Raw genomic sequence first — 12,551 nt, forward strand, 5'->3', positions numbered from 1 at the left:
AAACTACCAAAATCAAACTACCAAACAAGCTTTTTGCAGCACTTTCAAATAGTACGTAAAAGTACCAAAACTACCAAACCCACTTTTTGCAGCACTTTCAAATAGTACCTAAAAGTACCAAAACTACCAAATCAAACTACAGAAGCCACTTTTTGCAGCACTTTCTAATAGTACCAAAAGTACCAAAACTCCCAAAATCAAACTTTCAAATAGTACCAAAACAACCAAAACTACCAAAGAAACACTTTTTGCAGCACTTTCAAAAACTACCAAAATTACCAAAATCAAACTACCAATTACACTTTTGCAGCACTTTCAAATAGTACCTAAAAGTACCAAAACTAGCAAAACTACCAAAGCTATCAGAATAAAACTACCATAACACCTTTTGCAGCACTTTCAAAAAGTACCTTAAAGTACCAAAACTTCTTCATAGTACCAGAAATACCAAACCGTAAGACAGAAGGAAACCATAAACTACCTAGAATAACAACAGTTCTACCATGAGTACCTAATACTACCAATCCCACCAAACCAAGCATAAGCAGTTCTATCAAAGGTACCTAACACTACCAATCCCACCAAACCAAGCATAAACAGTTCTACCAAAGGTACCTAACACTACCAATCCCACCAAACCAAGCATAAACAGTTCTACCAAAAACTCCCAAAACTACCAGCACCTGTCTAGAATCTCCTTGTCGAGCAATGACATATCTTCATTGATTCCGTATCGACGTAGCATCCTTCGACTGGTAGCCAAATCAGCTTCTATCACATTGATTTCTGCGTCATCACCAGTGTTGGCCTCTCTCAGTGTTTCCAGCTGGGTCTCATATTCCTTGATGTCGTCCATAATCTGCTTGACAAGTTTATTGGAACCCTCTGCCCTCAAGAGTGTTTCCTTCTTCTGCTTCAGAGACATTGTTAGCTCTTTCAGCCTATCGGCTACCCCGGCACATGTCCGAGGGACTCTCCCAACCATAGCTTCAAGGTCCGCAATATAATCAGGTGTCTTCTCCTCATGACGTTGTGGGGGGACTTTCTGTGTAGGGGGCATACTACCGACTGGCGTAAGTCGGGGCTTCTTGGTATTTGACGGGTGGCCTCCTTGGGATGCACCGTTTGCCTTTCGCCAATTCTCAACCTTCTTTTCCAAGCCTCCTAGTCGGGAGGAACACATGTTGAGTACACTCTCACCAAACCTGGCCCATGCAACCCTGTGGCTCGCAGGGTCCTTTGTGGCTGCATGACACTTCTCATATGCAAAACAGCGGGAAAATTTTGTAGTGATCTCCCCACATGATGGTGGGGCTTGGTACACCTTATGGAATAGGAACCTGCATTCATCCTGAAGCCGTGGCTGCACGTGATTTAAGTAAATCTTTGTCTTCTTCTGGCTAGAATTCCTGAATACAGTGAGCCACTGGTCATCGGGGATGTCATCTTCCGTAAGATCCTTTGGCAGCACCCCCTCCATGCTCAATCCATACTCATCATGAAGCTCTTGTGCTGTATAGAAGAACTTTGTCAAGATAGGGTACTCCTCCATCTTGTTTTTTCCTGCGATGTGGAAACAACACGCAAGTAAAGACATGCCCTCATTATATGCCTCATTTCAGTTGTGCAAAACAAAACACATGGAATGAAATGAATGTATCTCATTCAGGTGACAATTGCAAAATTCAGTTGTGTACAAAGCCAAATTTGGTAGTGGTGGTTAGTATCAAATTTGGTACTGGTTAGTACCAAATTTGGTTATGCTGACATCCCTACTGAGCTTCAACTTTGTGCTATGCTCATGCACAACATATACTGGTTTTTGCACTTGCATGCATGCAAGTTAGCAATCTAAAGAGCAGCTTATACTTGTAACTTTGTAACTTCCCTAAACCCCAAATTCCTAAGAAGATCCCAAACATGCACATGTACTTGCTGCATGCAAAAAAAGCAAATGCAGACCTCATCAGATAAAAGACATGCAGAAGCTTGCATGCATGGAAAATAAAATGGTAAATCACCAGAAAACGCACAGCTCTGATAGCACCTACCTTTAGACGTTGTAGATGACCGTGGAGTCTCATCATCGGCAAAAAGAGGCCCAGGCTTAAATGAAGTCTCCATGGACATAGCAGGTTTCTCCCTCTCCACAAAGGAGGCCCCCTTGCTAGCCCTCGTATTTGGGGTGTTGATGTTCCGAGGGGATTTTGCATCCATTGTCCTCTTCTTCTTTTTCCCATTGTCCGATGACGCTTTGGCTGATTTCCTCGTTGGCGTCCTCATCTTCCTGATTGTGAGTAGCCGGGGAGCTTGTTACCTGCAAACTGTAGTGGTTTGTAGAAGGCGATGTAGTAAGAGAGCAAGGCGGAAGCTGGAAAATGTGTTGAGCAACTGTGCCACTCACAAACGCAATCTGTGATGGGACTTTTGGCACGGTTTCAAAACACCACTCGCATTACTTATTGCCCCACCCACGTTTTCTTTCATGGAAAGTTTAATTCATAAAAATTTCCCTCCTACCATTCTTTAACATAGATGAAAAAAAGGTTCCCTCCAAAGTGTGGACATATGTAGAAGTACCAACCAGGTAGAAGCAAAATAGGTCCTTTTTTTTGTACCACCAAACCATGCTTTCACCCTTTAATGCTTGAAATTGAATGCAAAATCATTGCATCGCACTAAAATTGAGCTTTGTTGAAGGACCAAAGGGTACCATTTTGAATTTATGATTGAGCTCAATATTTTCTAGTACTTGATGTGCATGTATAAATGCTTTGGCACTAACAATTGTGATTTGTTTTGAAGGGTCGTGAGAACATGTGAGATGTCGTTGATCCATGTGAGAATTGGGCATTGAATTAAATTGTAATATTTGGCTACTGAGAGCCATTAACATTCATTCCAAAATTTGCAGTCATCTCTAGCTCATAGATTTCTCTTAAACTAAACATTTCATGTGAGCTAGTTGTTAGCCAACTTTTTGGGAGAGCTTTATAAATGTAAATTTGGCTTTCAAAAGCCACTTCATGTCATCAAAGTTGTAGTATTTCTAGCTCTTGGCTTGTTTTAAATTCCATATTTCAATTCAGCTAGTTGTTAGCCAACTTTAAATCATGCATAAGAGGTCTTAACATTGCAAAATGTGCTTTTATAGAAGCATTTTATCTCTCATTTCTGCTGTGTATGCATAGACTTGCTAATAAAGAGCACCATGTGCATAACCAAAGGCACTTTTTTCCTTTGGGTTTTTCTTCCTTTGGCATATTTGGGTATTTGAGACCTAGCTTTAGGTTTTCAATAATGTTTTTTGTGTGGCTTTAAATAAATGGCCTTTGGATAGTGTTTACACTTAGCTCAAAAAGCTTGAATTGTGAATCAAGAGACTTCTCTACAAAAGTGGATGCTTGCTCAAGGATGCCCAAACAGCATGAATAGGTGAAATCCTTCCATGATATTGCTCTTTTGTTTATCTCTCCATTCTCTATGCTTGGATTAAGTGATTTTGCTTCTAAGATATGGTTCTTTCATTTTCAAAAACTAGGCATATTAAAGTTTCAACACTTTCCTTTGTGAATATTAAACTCATTATAAATTTGGTTTTATGTGTGCTAATCATAGGTAATTGTCTTTGACCTTAGGTTAATGTAGGATCATTGCTCATTAGTCCTATACTCTTAGTACTCTTAGTGATAGTCTTAATACTCCATTTGTTTTTAACATGACCTAGGGCTATGAACAGGCTTTAGTCCATTTTCCATAACCAATCTCATAATCTAGGAAATAAATAAGTGCTAAAAAAATGAAACAATGAAGCAAAAAAGTGTCAAGAAAAAGTAGCAAAAATACTACTAGACACATGAAAAGAAACTTTCTATGTTATGTTGTGTCTATGTGAGGCCTAGCGCCTTATTGTCACTTGGCAGGCGAGGGGAATCACCTTGGCTTGCTTGGTCAACGCCCTAAACCGATGCCATGGACTGATAGGGGTTAGCCGTCTCTTGGCAGGCTAGTAAGCTTTTGGAACACCTCCCTTGAGGGTTCAAGGAGCCAAGAGTCTTTCCTTGGGGTGGTAGCCCAGTATTGTGCTTTACGTTTTTCTATGAAATGTTAAAATACAAAACTTCCACGAGCTTCAAAAAGCTATGACAATGTACTAATAGATTAGGAGATTTTTTATATCGCGTAGATAGACTTGGATGTTTTATTAAGATTGGTCATATAGTTTTTAGGCTAGTAGGTTTATGACCTTGCATTAGCTTAGGGTCATAATTGATTGCTTGTGTTCATGCAAAAAACTGAAATTTTAAGTGATTTAATCTTCATGACAGTTTAGGTGTTTTTTTGCTTTCTGTTGTTTAGTTTTTTACTATGATTGACCCATCTTATAGAAGCAAAAAATTCACTTTGCATGATTGTTCACTGTACTTTATGTTTTATTTATCCTTTTTGGTGTTTGATTCTCATTAATTGTTTTATGTTTTGCAGCTCAACATTTTTCCATGGACGTGCTTTCTACCATGTCTCTGTACTCTGCTTCAGAGGCACACGAGGACATGCGCCAAATTAGGAAGGGGGGAATGTTAGCAGCGGCTAACACATGTTACACCGATTATGAAGCAAGATGGAGATTTTCTATGGATGTACACTATTCTATTCACATTGTATAAGGTCTTGGGATCATTGGGAGTTCCAAATTGTATATGCTAGCTAGAGGACTCAACTTAATCCCATAGTAGAAAGGATTGTGGTTCATGCCTTTATAAGAAATCATTATGCAAGGAAGCTTCATTCATGAGGATTCATCCTTGAGTATCCACTCATGGGAGCTCTCTCTTGAGTGTTCACTTTATGGATGGCCTAGGCTTGAGATTAATGCCCATGCTTAGAAGGCTAGTGCTGATCCTTTGTATTAGAGAAGCATTTCTTAATCTAATCTCTACTTTCTTCATTAGTTTTAATTGTTCTATATTCAATTATGTCATGAAGTAGTTTCACCTCCTCATTATTCTAGATTTGAGTGTGTGTAATAACTTCTTCCTTATTGACCGCTCCTATCCTTCTATGAGCACTCAATTTGTGATATTTAACATCTCTAATTGGGTTGATTAAGTAGGTTCTTAATCTTGTGATTAGAGTATATTCCCTATTGTTTGCTCGTGTGTGGATGGTTTTAATGAAACTCGAGCACCATTCACCTTGTGTGCGTAGCTTTTGATTAAGTACCTTGATTGACATGTGGTGATTGGAGAGGCCAACACCAATGCAATTAGTGTATGCTTGTCGAGAGTGTGCTTTGAGATTCTAGTAATAACTTCTTGCTTATTAACCACTCTTGTCCTTCTATGAGCACTCAAATTGTGATATTTAACATCTCTAATTAATTTGATTAAGTAGGTTCTTAATCTTGTGATTAGAGTATATACCCTATTGTTTGCTCGTGTGTGGATGGATTTAATGAAACTCGAGTACCATTCACCTTGTGTGTGTAGCTTTTGATTAAGTACCTTGATTGGCATGTGGTGATTGGAGAGGCCAAAACCAATGCAATTAGTGTGTGCTTGTCAAGAGTGTGCTTTGAGATTCTAGTAATAAATTCTTGCTTATTAGACCACTCCTATCCTTCTATGAGCACTCAATTGTGATATTTAACATCTCTAATTAGGTTGATTAAGTAGATTTTTAATCTTGTGATTAGAGTATATACCCTATTGTTTGCTCATGTGTGGATGGATTTAATGAAACTTGAGCACCATTCACCTTGTGTGTGTAGCTTTTGATTAAGTACCTTGATTGGCATGTGGTGATTGGAGAGGCCAACACCAATGCAATTAGTGTGTGCTTGTCGAGAGTGTGCTTTGAGATTCTAGTCTATGGCAAGTCGGACTTTGGTGGGCTTAATTTGTGTAGGTGATGCTTGATTGATGATTATGGTGTGATTAGAGTTAGTGATTCATGACTAATCTCTATTGCATATGAAGAGCATTCTCTTGAATCCTCTCATTCGATATATCCAATGATGCTCATGCTTCCATGCCCTAGCTGGGTTACCGATCCTAGGATTGATAATTTTGTTGGTCTTGGGTCGATTAGGTGATGCTACAATTGCCCCCAACAAGGGGAAAACTGAAGCTCCCTACAAAATGATTTGGACCCATGTGTTGGAGTTCAAGTTATCAATGTTCCCGTGGGTTGAGGTTCAAGGCACATGCATCTAGCAAGGAACCAATCAGACATATCTAGAACACTATGGATGAGTACACCAATCCATTATTGTTGGCCTAATTGATAGGATGGGCTTCAAAGTTCATTGTCTAGAAAGTCTGGACGTGATGTGTTCACACTTCAAGAATGGGGATTCTTGGATGTAGTGTGTTCTAAAGTTCAATTTTCTATGAGGCGAATGATGCTCAAGATTTCATTCTTCTAAGGTAAAAAGTTTGAGGTATCAAATTTGTACCCAATAGGGACCACTACTAGAGTGTTCATGGTAGCTTCTTCATAAACTTGGTCTCACTCTTTATGTCCACTATAAGTTGTAGAGAGGGTATTAAAGTTATGGCATCTCTAGTGAACTGTCCAATGTGATCCCAATATTTATTTTGGCTTTAGGTATTTATTCTACTTATTTATCAAACTCTGGGTAGGGAAATTTGCTAAGGTGGTGATTTTATAAGTACACCTAGTCCCCATTGTATAATCATCAGTCCATGAGCAAGGTTGGTTGGTTCAACATTCTCTCTCTCTCTCTCTCTCTCTCTCTCTCTCTCTCTCTCTCTCTCTCTCTCTCTCTCTCTCTCTCTCTCTCTCTCTCTCTCTCTCTCTCTCTCTCTCTCTCATACTCTTCCCATTGCTCTAGGCTTCCACATCGTCGACTTTGACATGGTATCAACATTAACGTTATGGAATCTCAAGAAAACTGTCCAATGTGATCCCAAGTTTTATTTTGGATTTAGGTATTTATTTTACCTATTTTTCAAACTCGGGAAACTGGCAAAGGTGACTATATAAGTACACCTAGCCCCCGTCATATAATCATCAGCTCATTGCCAAGGTTGGTGTTTCAAAAATATCTCTATCTCTCTCTCTCTCTCGTGTGTTCTCCCTATTGCTCTACGCTTTCGCATCGTGGACCTTGACACTTCTTTCTCCTTTGTACTTCTATATATATCAATAAATAAGGCTATTAATTAGTCTTATCTAGCATTGTTTAGTAATATACAATATTATACAAGAACAAATGTTACCTTTTTAGGATATAGTTACTACTATTTACTTGGAATTGTGTAAGAAAGAGAGGTTCTCAAATATGCTTTCACTATTTAGTATATCTAGTTGCATTGGCCGACGATATTTCTATGATTTTCTTCGTTGTACTTTGTTGTGATGCACATATTCACTATACATATATATATATATATATATATATATATATATATATATATATATATATATATATATATATATATATATATATATATATATATATATATATATATATATATATATATATATATATATATATATATATATATATATATATATATATATATATATATATATATATATATATATGCTTTTTTACCTTTACCTATGATTGATTTGTGTACTATATATACTATTGAGTTTTATGTAGTATTTTTTTATAAGATTCGTTTAGCTAAAATATCTCTTCTTGATTTTGTACTTGTTGGTTGCTTGCAGTCATCATTCATGGACCATGTACTGGCATGATTTCCCTTAGAGCAAAGTGCTCGTCAAATAGTTATAGTATTGTTTGGCACTATATAGGACTATTTACTTCTACATAGTATATATTACAGCTCTAGAGTGAAGGTTAGTGCAAAAAAAGCTATGTTTATGCCTATGGATGGTTGTTTTGTACGATGTAGCACTTCACAAGGATCAATACTCTGTAGAAACTTCTAGTACTGTGAAGTACTAGGTAGGATTATGTGCTGCTATATAACCCTATTTATATATATATATATATAGTATGTACAAGGAACAATGATTTGATTAAATATAGTATTTGCAAGGAACAATATTTTGTGCAAAGTTCTATATAATTGGTTATTGTCAATTTGTATAACACTTTGAGCTCCTATACAACATTGTGAAATGGTTTGTAGTATTATATAGTTCTCTTTAAAACTATATAGCAGTATGTAGTGCTATATAGCTTCTATACAGAGGTATATAGAATTGTTTTATTCCATCTAGCAGCTGGAGAAAATCATGCTTATAGAGATGTATAGCATTGTTTACTTCCATTCAATATTGGTCAAGCCTAAATGATACTATCTCATGATATATGATACATTAGTTGAAACACTAGTAATATAGAGATAGATGCAGTGTGTTAGTGCTATATGGTGGTTTCTAAAACTAAACATTATATGTTTCGGTGATCATGTTGTTCTAATTGGCCGCATTGTTTTGCATACTAAAGTTTCAAATTTAAAGCACGTGGTATAATCCAATTTTTGTGAATAAAATGCAGCACTTTAACACATGTTGTTGCCAAGCCCATATTTGGATGTTGTACCTGATCAGTGTAATCAACCATGTCAGGTCACACAGATTTGGCCACCATGGTTCTACTTCTAATTGTAATAGAGAATGCAAGGTTTGTTTTACGAGAGATGGAGGTGAAGAATACTTAGCAAGAACACACCTATGCAAAATAAGTTGTGGATAGAATGCGTCTATAAGAAGTGTGATGTGAAACTATATCATAAGCAATGTTGCATAAGGTGTGCTGCATTTGTAAGAAGTGTGCTACAAAACTATATCATAAGAGATGCTGCATAAGGGGCATTTTTTAGTCATGAGGGATGAGCATGTGAGAGGTGTTTTTTAGATAAAAATGATTTCAAGAAGTTAAGCCTTCTTAAAGTATTTCAATATGTGGACCATAGTGACAAGAAAGGAAATAATCTTGAGTAATAGCAACAATTGCTACCATTCAATGAGATATTGAGCTTTGAAAAACACATATGAAGGAGTTTATTTTACATAATTTTAAAGACAGATGGTAGGTACATCAATTTTGATGTACCTACCATCAAAATTTTAAAGACAGATGGTAGGTACATCAATTTTGATGTCGCATCTATCAATTTTTTGATGATGTTATTGTGTTGGTCATTGACTTCACTAAAAATTACTCTTTTAAAGAGCAAAATGAAGTACAATCACAGCATTGGCATACCAACCATGCTCTATTTTGGTGCACATAACCTACCTTTGCAACAAATAAAATGGGAAATTTATAAAGGAGTTGCATTTATGCATTTCAAATGATACCAAACACCATACGTTATTTGTTCAAAATGGCTTCATGCTTCCCTACACTACAGGTGGATAATTGATGAAGGCATCAATGTCTATAGGCATTGGGTATGGTAGGATGGCACTGCATTCTACTTTGTAAGCATGTAAAGGTGTCTATTGTTAGCATGCAACTTTTGACAAAGTTTTGTATCACTGAAATTATACTATTTGTTGTTTTGACCTTTCCATGCTTCGTGCTATTATATAAAGATGAAAATGACCTAGAATTTCTTTGGATCTGGACATGGAAAAGGTGAACATGATGGTGCTGGAGAAATGGCCAAGTGGGCTTTGTCATAAGAATAGGCAAATCTTGATAGCCTTGTACTTAAGAATTCAAGGGATACTGTGTCCTCTCTCTCAGGGAGATTTGGAAATAACACATCAAGGAAGAAGACAAGACAAGGACAAAGTTTTTTTTTTGGGAGATCAAGGTGGGTGATGTTGACAGGAGCCATACATTTGGAGTTGAAACCATCTAGGGAACATGGACTTTTCACAATGTATGTGGGTTCTTGACACAGGATCTCACAAAGCTGAAGCTTCATGAGTAGGTGCGTTATTCCAATGCATGTATGCAATAGTCCTAGAGGTCTTGTGTAAACAAGATAGCATTGTCAAAATGGTCTCACATAAATCTACAACCAGCTGAGGTGGTGTCAAATGATAAATGGATTTCCGCATTAGATCCTCTATATGAATGTGTGAAGTCTCCCTACCAGAGTTGCTATCCGTTAGTGACAATTATGTTGTCAATGCTCAACTAGATAACCCTAAGAAGGTCAAGTTTCACATTCTCAAATTCTCTGCTACTAAAGTTCAAGCATTTAAAAGGGTAAAAGATGCATGGGGCACACTATGCTGGTATCATGAGAATATTTATGAACAACACTACAAGCTACTGCATGGCAAACTCGTTGCAATCCGTTACTCTCATCTAGTGAGAGTTATCAAATTTTTGATGGAGTGGGCTATTTCTCCTAATTCTCAAATATATGTCATCAGCCTAGATGTGAGGGATTGTATTTACCACAATCTACTTCGTACATATAACCTGTAGTAGCTATTATGTAGTGAAAAACACTGTCAGTTCTTTCTTAATGAAGTGTTTCATTTCTGGAATTTGAGTATGTCTTTCTTGCCAGTTTTTTATTCTTGAGAGTATATTGAGTGTTTCATTTCTAGCATTTGAGTATGTCTTTCTTGGTAGTCTTTGATTCTTGAGAGTATATTGAGAGTGTTTTACTTATGCTTTACCTATTGATTTAATAATCCTTTTTTGACCATAAAGCCTTGTTTCTACTTTCTTGGACTATGTACAATGGTATCTAGAAGTGTAATGTGCTTATTGCCATGGACAGAAAAACAAACGTTACATGAACTCCAACAAAGTATAATGCTATCACTTTCTACATATCCAAGAATAGAAACTCATTATTGAATATAAATCCATGTTTCAATCTCTCTTACTATATACATACATATCAAGAAGGGGAAAAAATGGCTAAATGCCATCAACATCATGTAAACTTGATTTTACACATATCTAGCAACACATAAAAATCAAATAAGAAACAAGGTACATCCATACACATGTAGAAAAATTGACCACTTGAAAATTAGATTTGACATTATAGTATCCAAAAACTCAAATAGAGTATGTATGAGTAGGGCTCTACAATTAGGCTAGAAAGAGTGATGTAAGGTATGTGTTAAGTTCTCTCCATCCTGCTCAATTGTGATTTTGCAACCTTTGGAAATCAAATGTAGTTGGCCCTCTCATTTTTGAATAGCTTGTAATTAGTCGCAACAACCATGATCGTGTTGCCTTGATTGTATTATGGATGCCATGCCCAAAGTGTTGCCAATGGCTTGAATTTAATGCACTTGTGAATTTTGGGGAGACGTCTACAAGGATATAATTCACATGCCTCCAAGAGCATCCCTCAATTTTCCTTCTAGTGTTGGAAAGAAATGGTGGGAGAGAATCCAACACAAGTCTATATGAAAATATGAAAGTGCTTGAATTCCCACTCCAAGAATGCATCCGTCCCCTTCAGTGGAAACACAACCTGAGAAGTGATCACTTGTGCTAAGTCATCACCATGCGGCTCACGTTTTTGACATGTACAATCAACACCCCACTAAGATTAGCTCTTAGAATTCTTCCAATGGTGGTAGGTAGTACATCATGACTGGGAATTTAAGATGGCAATGATAGATACACTGGCTTGGTGGTATCAATGTGAGGGCTTTCAAAACATACTCTTTTTGGCTCCTTGGTCTTTTTTGCATTGTTCTTCTCATGCAACATATGACTCAATGGAAAGTTCTACCCATCCTTTTCATCCATGATACATTGTACTTGAGTTTCAGGACCCTTTACTACATTTGGTAGATGCCTCACATGCCTTGTGCATGCCACAAACTCACATACTATTGGGAATGGACTTGGACCTATGATCCCGACCTTCTATGTGAACATTTCCTTGGAATGATGTTTTGCTTCCATGAAACTTCCCTCTAGTCTACTGGGAATCTTAGGTGGCCTATGGCATGTGTAGCATGGCCAAAAGTATCCCAAGTCATAGTATACCCCATGAGGTGTCCTCCTAGACATAGTAATAGCATTTTGGAAGAGTTATGAGCCTAGAAAGACCCCTTAAAGTGTCAATCCGATTTTACAAGTTGTCTTGGCTGATTTGGAAGCTTTGTATGTGGTCATCCATGATGTTAGAGAAGAGGCCTAGCCTAGTTCTATATAAAAAGACCTCTTGTAGTCATTTTTAAGCAATAAGAGAAGCATTTTGTGACTACAATCTTTATCAATTCTATCGTGTAATTACTATGTGTTTAAATGTTAATTAGCATTCCACTACTATGAATCTTGTATCTCTCTCATCCTCCCTAATCCCATTAAGTGGTATTAGAGTGAATGGTTCATACCTATGCCTATTAGTATCTCTACTTGATCATCATTAGTAGCCTTGATAAATTTGCATTAGCATATAATTAGATCACTAATAAAACATCTCGCTAATCACTACCCATGGTGATTAGGCAAGAGATAGAGTTGATTTCTTGGACATTACTTTGATGATATTCATTTTTGCATTAACTAGTCCATAGTCATTGGTTATCTTAAGTAGACTTAGGTACGCTCTTAGCAATGAGCCATTGCCCTTGTTGCTTAAGGGATTAGTGATTAGTGGAGCATT

The sequence above is a fragment of the Adiantum capillus-veneris genome, chromosome 23 (assembly GCF_014529385.1).
Source record: "Adiantum capillus-veneris isolate H3 chromosome 23, ASM1452938v2, whole genome shotgun sequence".
Taxonomy (NCBI): domain Eukaryota; kingdom Viridiplantae; phylum Streptophyta; class Polypodiopsida; order Polypodiales; family Pteridaceae; genus Adiantum; species Adiantum capillus-veneris.